Here is an 8444-nt window from a genome sequence, read left to right as displayed (position 1 = left end):
CCATGGCCAATCTCCTGCCCTCTTCTTCTCTGAGAAGTTCCAAAGAACTGTCTAATCACCAATTCTTTGCTGCAATCATTGGCTCCACTTTTGTGGAGATATCTTCAGTCCACCATTCCTCCCTCCGGAGCCAGTTATAAATAGATTATATAGATTTTATAAGCATGTTTACTTGTTTTTCTGATTTTTATTTTGATAATGTTGCTGTGCACTAAATGATAACATGGCTTATTTGCTTCTGTGAACTAGATTTGTAGTTCAGTAATAGTATGGTGAAATGTATTTTAAAACACATCTTTTTGTTTATTAGCCTGGCAATGCCTCTGGTTCTTAGGAAAGATTTTTCTTCAAGTCTTATTTAGTGCTTTATGTGACATAACTGGGAGAGCCTACTGTGAATTCCCCAATAGTGAACACCTTCCGTATGAAGACATAGCTAGGACTAATATTGTGCTATTGTGTAATTACACACCCACACATTAATTTTCAGTTAGTTATAATTTATTTATTTATTTATTTTATATTGGATTTCTATACCGCCCTTCTCCCTGAGGACTCAGGGCGGTGTACAGCCAGATTAAAAAAAAACATGCAGAACACATATTAAAAACAATTAAAAGATATATAAATTTGGCCCAATTAAAACTCATTACCAATTAAAAACGTTTAAAACATTTAAAAAACAGTTAAAAATTTCATCTTAAGCCAGCCCGGCTTGTTTAAATAAATGGGTTTTAAGGGCGCGACGGAAGGCACTGAGGTCTTGGATTCTCCGTATCTCTGGGGGGAGCTGATTCCAGAGGGTAGGTAGGGTAAATAAAATTATGGTGGGCACTATGATATATGAAAAAGATAACAAAAAAAATGTCATCCTTTGCTTGACCACGAACAGAATTCTTAGCAGATTAATATCAGTAGGGCAAGAGAAAATAAATATGTAAGAATTTACATATTTGGGGCTGGTGTCATTCAGTGTGCAATGACAGGGGCAAAAAAGATCCATTTGATGAGTCAAATTAGCAGATGATGCAAAGCTGGAAGGAATTATAAATGTGTTACCCTAGTGGTTAGGATAATTGTAAACATTATGTTATTAAAAGGAAGAATTAAATTAACAGTTTAATAAACTTCAGTGCCAGTGACTGGAAAAATTTAATGTATAAAAGGAATGTTTGAAGTGCAACCTCTGTTCCAAAACAGAGCCAGTTTTTATTTCAGCAAGTCTAGAATGAAAAGGCAAAATACATTCTGGATGGTGGCGCTTTTACCAGGGAGAAGATTACGACTAATAGCATTTTAGATAAATATTTGCTCAGCCCCTAGACGGTTGTTAGCAAAATATGACTTTGGAAGTGTTAATAAGCAGATATAAAAGGCTTTGTTTGGTTCAAAAATTCTGCTATTGGGCATTTTTAAAGAAATTGTAAATGAGTGAATTGAAGCATTAATCCCAAGTAGATCTTTCACAAAAACAGATTGCCCTCATGCCAACTTTTGCTGTCCATTCAGACAAAGAGGATCCCCTATACTCGGACAAGGTGACATGACACAGCTAAAGCTCATAAAAACATACAAAATTTGTACAGCATATGGCTCATTCTATTATTATAGCACCGGTCTCCTAACCAAGGGCCAAGCTTATTCCAACCAGCTGACTGCCTTTACTGGACCAATGGAACCTGGGCATTTACAGGAACTTTTGGATGGGTGGAAAGGAGAGAAACTGTAGTGTGGATTATGTTTGTAATTTTATTTACCCAAAGCCATATTTCTAATGCATGCTACTGGGTATTTTTTACTATTCCAATTCTTTCAAAAATAAGATGCCACATGATGGCTTAGGAAAATTGTACTGTGTGCTAGTAAGTTATCTTATATCAAATCAGGATGATTAGGGGACTGGAAACTAAAACATATGAAGAACGGTTACAGGAACTGGGCATGGCTAGTCTAGTGAAGAGAAGGACCAGAGGAGACATGATAGCAGTGTTCTAATATTTGAGGGGCTGCCACAGAGAGGAGGGTGTCAAGCTATTTTCCAAGGCACCTGAAGGCCAGACAAGGAATAATGGATGGAAACTGATCAAAGAGAGGTTCAACCTAGAAATAAGAAGAAATTTTCTGACAGTGAGAACAATCAACCAATAGAACAGCTTGCCTTTGGAAGTTGTGGGAGCTTCATCACTGGAGGCTTTCAAGAAGAGATTGGACTGCCATTTGCTTGGGTAGGGGGGTTGGACTAGATGATCTACAAGGTCCCTTCCAACTCTGTTAATCTGTAAGGATATATTGCCCACAAGTTACTTGTACATACCAACAGCAAATTTCAGGAATTGTGATATAAGCTTTAGAAATCAGTTTTTGGTTCAGGAGTTACCTATGAGGTTACCTATGAAGTTCAGTGTTGTTTTTGCTGACTGGCAACAGCTCTCCAGTGGTTCATGTTGGATTCTGTCCTGGCATACCTGAAGACATCAAGGGCTGGGAGTGAAAAAAATATGACATCGTCACCCATTCCTTTACTCCAGGAAGCTGTGAGCTAACAGAAAGTGTCAATTTGCCTAATGACTTCAGCACACAAGGAGAAGGGAAAGAGGCAGAGAGTCAAACCAGATAAATCTGGCCCCACGACTGAAGCAATTAACACCAGTATTGCTAAAGGCTCTAAATGTATTCATTGTGGGAGAGTACATGCAGCACATAGAGGACAGAATGTACTGATCTATATTGTTAGAAGGAAATTCTCTTTTGATTTGGGCCTGGTTCAAAGAATCAAGGGCAACAACTTGGAAGAGTTTATTTGATAGCAAATAGGCAGCTTCATTATTGAAGGTGACCAGAAGCTAAAAGGCAGGGACAGTAACATTTATAAAAAAGTCTGTTCTTTGCCTGAGAAGCATGCAGACATGTGTTTAGCCAGTGTCACTATAGAAAGAAAAACTTAATGGGTTTTTATATAATTTATTGTTTTGGCGTTCACTGTCAGGTCAGGAGTGGCCAGCGTTTATGAGTGGAGTGGATGGCAAGTGTGGCATGTGGGCTTTTCCTTCTCAGACTTTTGCTGTTGGCTGTCGTATTTGGAAGATGAGAGGATTGGCAAAACTTGGTGATATTTATGGGCACCAACTGTATGACATGACGACTTAGCTAATCATGGAAAGCATCTTGATGGATCAATAACCATGCAACCTACAGTATTTTAAGATAATGCTGTGTAGTGTAGGAGCAGATGTAACTGTTTTCAGAATCATCTAAGTGGTTCTTTCAGATATGCCTGGCAGAATCTTAATTTGTTTTCCCACTGACTATATTGTGGCGTATCAAAAATTTCTTTTGAAATATCTTTTAATTTCTGAAATTTTTGATCCATTGAGATAGTAACATAGGTCATATTTGAAGATTTTTGAAACATAACATCTTTGGATAATGCCCTGTTTGGGAATTTTAGTCTTTTGACAGAAGTTGTAAATTAACTGAGAATTACATTGTAAAATGTGCTCTATTTAATTAGATTCTAATTGAATTTTTTTACTCCATGTCTGCTTTATTGTTCACTTGTTTGAAACTATAATGGTAAATGCTTATTTAGCCAGGAAAGAGTAAACTATACAGACTAAACTCAAATGTGCTTGGGAGAAAGGTTCTGTTTTTAAAAAGAGACAGTTTCAGTACTCTGGGCCTTGAAGTCTTAACACATCCTTTTTCAGTACTATTCACAAAAAAATACTGTCAGCATTGGTGAGAAAAAAAGTGAGGAAATGTATAATGCTTTTAGCTGTATCTAAGCCAGAGAGAATACAAGGCTGCTCTAGAGCAATATGGGTCACGGCTGGATGCTTTATATAACCCAGAACCACAGAGAAAAACCAAAATAGCTGCCTCCCTGCTGCTCAGTTAAGTCTCCCCCATCAGACATGGATAAAATTAGAGCAGGTGGTGACGTGCACCTACGTCTACATAAGGACTCTAGGGAGACAGAAAAAGCCAGGTTCGGGGCTCTGGCATATGCGGGAGAGGCTGCTGAGACTTCAGGCAGAATCTGTTACTTGGGCAAATGTACATGAACTCAGAAAGCAAGAAAGGGGAAAAGGACAAGTTCAGGATGTGGAGTCATTCCTGCTGTACAGAAACACAGGAAATTGTGCTACTTACATCAAGCATGTACCAAAATATTGGCAAGTGCACACTGACCACAGTGATTTTGAAATTATGGATTGGAAATGTTTTATTAAATCTACCTTAGAATTAAGGACATCTAATCTATTCCTATAAAACAAGCCTGTTGGAATCTACAGCAAACATAATTGGGGTATTGGCTAATTCTAATTAGGATACTCCTTGTGTTCCAGGATGAGGATCCCTGCAATGGATAAGGCTTTTAAGAAAGAGACAAAAATGCAAATTGCATCATGTTGAAAAGAAGCAGGCAAATTCTGAATATATTGCAAAGGAAAATGAGGTAAAATGGCCCAGAGACAGTATTAAACACTCTGATTTATACACTGCTCAAAAAATAAAGGGAACACAAGCAGAAGACATCTGAGATCTGAATGAATGAAATAGCCTTATTAAATACTTTGTTCATTACATACAGTAGTTTTGTGTTCCCTTTAGTTGTTTGAGCACTGTATAAACTACTGAATGTAAAGAAAAAAGTATTTAATAAGGCTATTTCATTCATTCAGATCTCGGATGTCTTCTGCTTGTGTTCCCTTTATTTTTTTGAGCAGTATAAGGCATATAAATGCGCTTAAGGCCAATTTCAGAGATGCTGGCCATAATTCTTAATGCCTTTAGGTATAAAATAATTGTTTTTGAAATTGAGGTCAAAGCTTATTAAGTGCCTATATATGTTTCAAATGTCAAATTTGAATCTCAGTGTTCCACCTTCAGCTTTGTTTCAGACTGACGAACAGGATAAAGCCTACAGCTGGATTCTGTTGAGATGTGTTATTTCAGTGGTTCCCAAAGTGGGCAGTACTGCCCCCTGGGGGGCGGTGGGATGACTTAGGGGGCGCTAAGAGGGAAGGGGGGGTGGCAGAGAAGTGCTGGAGGTGGGCTTGCGCAGCGTTGGCCATTTCTCTTCCAGGTTCGCAACCCGAAGCTCAGCTCATCAGACTAGCTGGCCAGTGTGCATGTGTGCACCAGAAACTGAAAGTTTGTTTCCCGCCACGCGCATGCCCACTGGGCAGCTCCTCTTACCACACGTGCGAGGCTGAATTGTTGGATGCTTTCTTATTGTTCTCCTTGCTGCTCTGCTCCTTGCCCAGTTGACTGCCGTCGCCTTCCTAATTTTTGGTAAGTTGCAAGTGGGCTGCCGCGGGGGGTGAGGGCCTGGGGGTGTGTGGCATGCCTGGCTGGCTGCTGCTGCTGGTGCCGTGCCGCTTAGGAAGGAGGAGGGCTGCGGGGGGGGAGGCCTGGGGTGGGTGGCAGGCCTGGCTGCCCAGGATCAAGGTAGGCTGCCATGGGGGGGGAGGCAGGCCTGGCTGGCTGGCTGGACACATACTAGCCATCCCGGGAAGGCCTCTGGTGACATCAGGGTCGGTGGCAAAGCTCCTGATTTCACCGGGCTGCGGTGCAAAACGTCAACAGCTGTTGCGCTGCCGCCTGCACTGCTTGCTTGGAGCTGGTTTGGAAAGGGAAAAAATGCAGCCAAATTAGGTGGGACACACCCCACCCAAATTCCTCCAAACGGGTCTCCCTACGGTAGCCTCCCCGCTGAAAAGTGCTTCCCACTCCTCCTCTACCTGCATGCTATGTTACAGGCTCTGCACCCAGGTAGCGGCCAGTGGCCCTGGGTAGTGGTGTCTTGTTGGTCTTGGAGGGTGCAACAGCATGCAGTAGAGAAGCGGGAAGCGCTTTTTGCACTTCCAGCTCATTCGCTGCAAGAAAGAGCGGGCGCTCAGAAGAGCGGGCTACGTTTGGGTGGGCGATCACTTTTGGGTTGCGTAGTTCAGTGCAGAGGCTACCGAAGGGAGACCCATTTGGAGGGATCTGGGTGGGGCATGTCCCGCCTAATTCGGTTGCATTTTTTCCCCTTTCAAACCAGCTGCAAGCAAGCGCTGCAGGCGGCAGCGCAAGAGCTGCTGAAGTTTGCGCACTGCTTGCTTGGAGCTGGTCTGGAAAGGAAAAAAACTGCAGCTGAATTAGGCAGGACATGTCCCACCCAGGTCCCTCCAAACAGGTCTTCCTTCGGTAGCCTCCCCACTGAACTATGCAACCCAACAGTGAGCACCCACCCAAACGGAGCCCTTTCTTCTGAGTGCATGCTCTTTCTTGCAGCTGGGGGCATGAAAAGCGCTTCCGGCTTCTCTACCTGCATACTGTTACCGGCTCTGCACCCACCCCCCCAAGACCAACAAGACACCACTTCCCGGGGCCACCGGCCACTACCTGGGTGCAGAGCCTGTAACAGAATGCAGGCAGAGGAGAAGCAGGAAAGCTTTTCAGCGGGAAGGCTACTGTAGGGAGAGCCGTTTGGAGGGATCTGGGTGGGGCAGTCTCGCCTAATTCAGCTGCGTTTTTTCCCTTTCCAAACCAGCTCCAAGCAAGCGGTGCAGGCGGCAGCGGAACAGCTTTTGAAGTTTGTGCACCGCAGCCCATCCCCTTACAACAGTAAGAAAGAGGCATTCGGAGAAATTGGGAGCTTTGCCACAGACCCCAATGTCATCAGAGGCCTTCTCGGGATGGCTAGTATGCCGCCAGCCAGGCCTGCCGCCCCCCTGCCGAGGATCCAGGTGGGCTGCCATGTGTGTGTGTGGGGAGCTGTTGCCGCCATCGTTGCCGCTGCCACCATCATTGCCGCCACTGCTGTTCCGCCAGGAAAGCCAGGGCTAGTATCAGTAAGAGTTGGAAGGGATCTTGGAGGTCATCTAGCAACCCCCTTCTAATGCAGGAGGACTATACTAGGGATTCGAACCACCTTTTAATTCTAGACACCTGCAGCCCATTCCTGCCTCCTCAGGTGTTGGAGTGTGTGGGGGAGATGCTTTTCAAGGAGTCACAAAGTGGGCTGAGAGCAGAGTCATTCTGACAGTGTCTTTTAAAATTGCTTGAAAGAGCAATTTTTTCCCTAACAATAATGGTTTGTATACTGTGGAATAAAACATGCTTGGAAAAAGTACTTGCAAAACTTGGACAGAAGGAAAAGAAAGGCAGGACTGGACTCATTATCAGTAGCTAGTAGTTCATTGTTGTCAGTGACTCCCACTGATTCTAAACTCATTTTAAGACTGGGATTGGTGACTACTGAAATTTAAGTATTCAACACTGGTCTCAGAAATCTTTGAGAACCTGCAGAGGTGAAGACATTAGGTGGCCATCAGTCATTACCTTAGTGATGAACTCAAAGAGATCAGGCATGACATTGCTTATTTATCAGAACTGTTTGCAAAGTTCAATGAAGTGAATTTGCAGTTGGAAGGAAATGAGGTCAATCTTATTAAGGCCAAATTTGTCATCTCTACATTTATTTCAAAGTTAACTCTATTCAAGCGCAATGTAGGCCGTTGTGAGCTATACCAATTTCCGAGCTTGTCCGAGCTAGAAGAGAAAGGTAGGATATAAGATGATCTGCAAGGTTTTGGACATGCTGCATAAAGATATGTCTGAGCGATATCAGGGTCTTCTTTTGATGGAAATTCCAGATTGGGTGATAAATCCATTTTCAGATACTGAGGAAGATGGGGTAGTGGAGGAGGAACAACTAATAGAGCTGCAAAATGACATTGAACTGAAGCCAAAGTTTAAGAAATTGTACCAAGAGTTTTGGTTACAGAAGGAAATTTCTGATCGCTATCCTGCACTATGGACAGTGGTTAAGAAGCTCCTTGTTGCATTTGCAACATCATACTTGGTGGAACATGGTTTCAGTGTGGTTATCCAACTTCTCTCCAAGCAAAGAAATTGACTCCAGATTACTGAATGTGGTGATTTAAGACTCCTGCTAAGTGACTTAAAACCAGACATTGGGAAACTGGTATCATTTCATCAAACCCATCCATCACATTAAGAATTTACTGAATAGTGAAGCAGTTACTAAATTTTACTCAGTTTACTAAGTTAGTAGTTAGTAGTTGGGGGATGGGGCGGGATGCATGCTCAGAGGCTGCACGCGCATTGCATTTTGGTGGTTCGGGCACGTGCTTAGGGCACTCAGTCCAGAAAAGGTTAGCCATCACTGTCTTAGGTGGTCTTTAACTAAGGAACAGAGTAGTTTCATTTTGTCTTTCTCTCTCTCTCATGGGACGAGGGAGCATTCATCCTGGGACTGGTTAACTTCTAGGTCAGAAAGTGCAATCCATGAAAACTGGATGGTGGATCGAAGAAAAAATAAGTTGCATAATTAAAATCCTGATTTTGTTTATTGGACAATTATCTCAATTGTGTTCCATTGCCGGCCCAAGTTTGCCTTTATTTTGTTTTCCTATATCCTATTTTCTTCT

General features: G+C 42.8%; 1 pseudogene; it reads left to right on the top strand.

The window, feature by feature from the left end:
* Positions 1 to 4005: 4005 nt before the first annotated feature.
* On the top strand, positions 4006 to 8011 carry LOC139311513 (protein FAM200A-like; annotated as a pseudogene).
* Positions 8012 to 8444: the final 433 nt, after the last annotated feature.

The sequence above is a fragment of the Pituophis catenifer genome, unplaced genomic scaffold, assembly GCF_029215685.1.
Source record: "Pituophis catenifer annectens isolate HBS135680 unplaced genomic scaffold, rPitCat1.0.hap2 SCAF_1, whole genome shotgun sequence".
Classification (NCBI taxonomy): Eukaryota; Metazoa; Chordata; class Lepidosauria; order Squamata; family Colubridae; genus Pituophis; species Pituophis catenifer.
The sequence above is the reverse complement of the archived record's forward strand: the minus strand, read 5'-3'. Positions and strand labels throughout refer to the sequence as shown.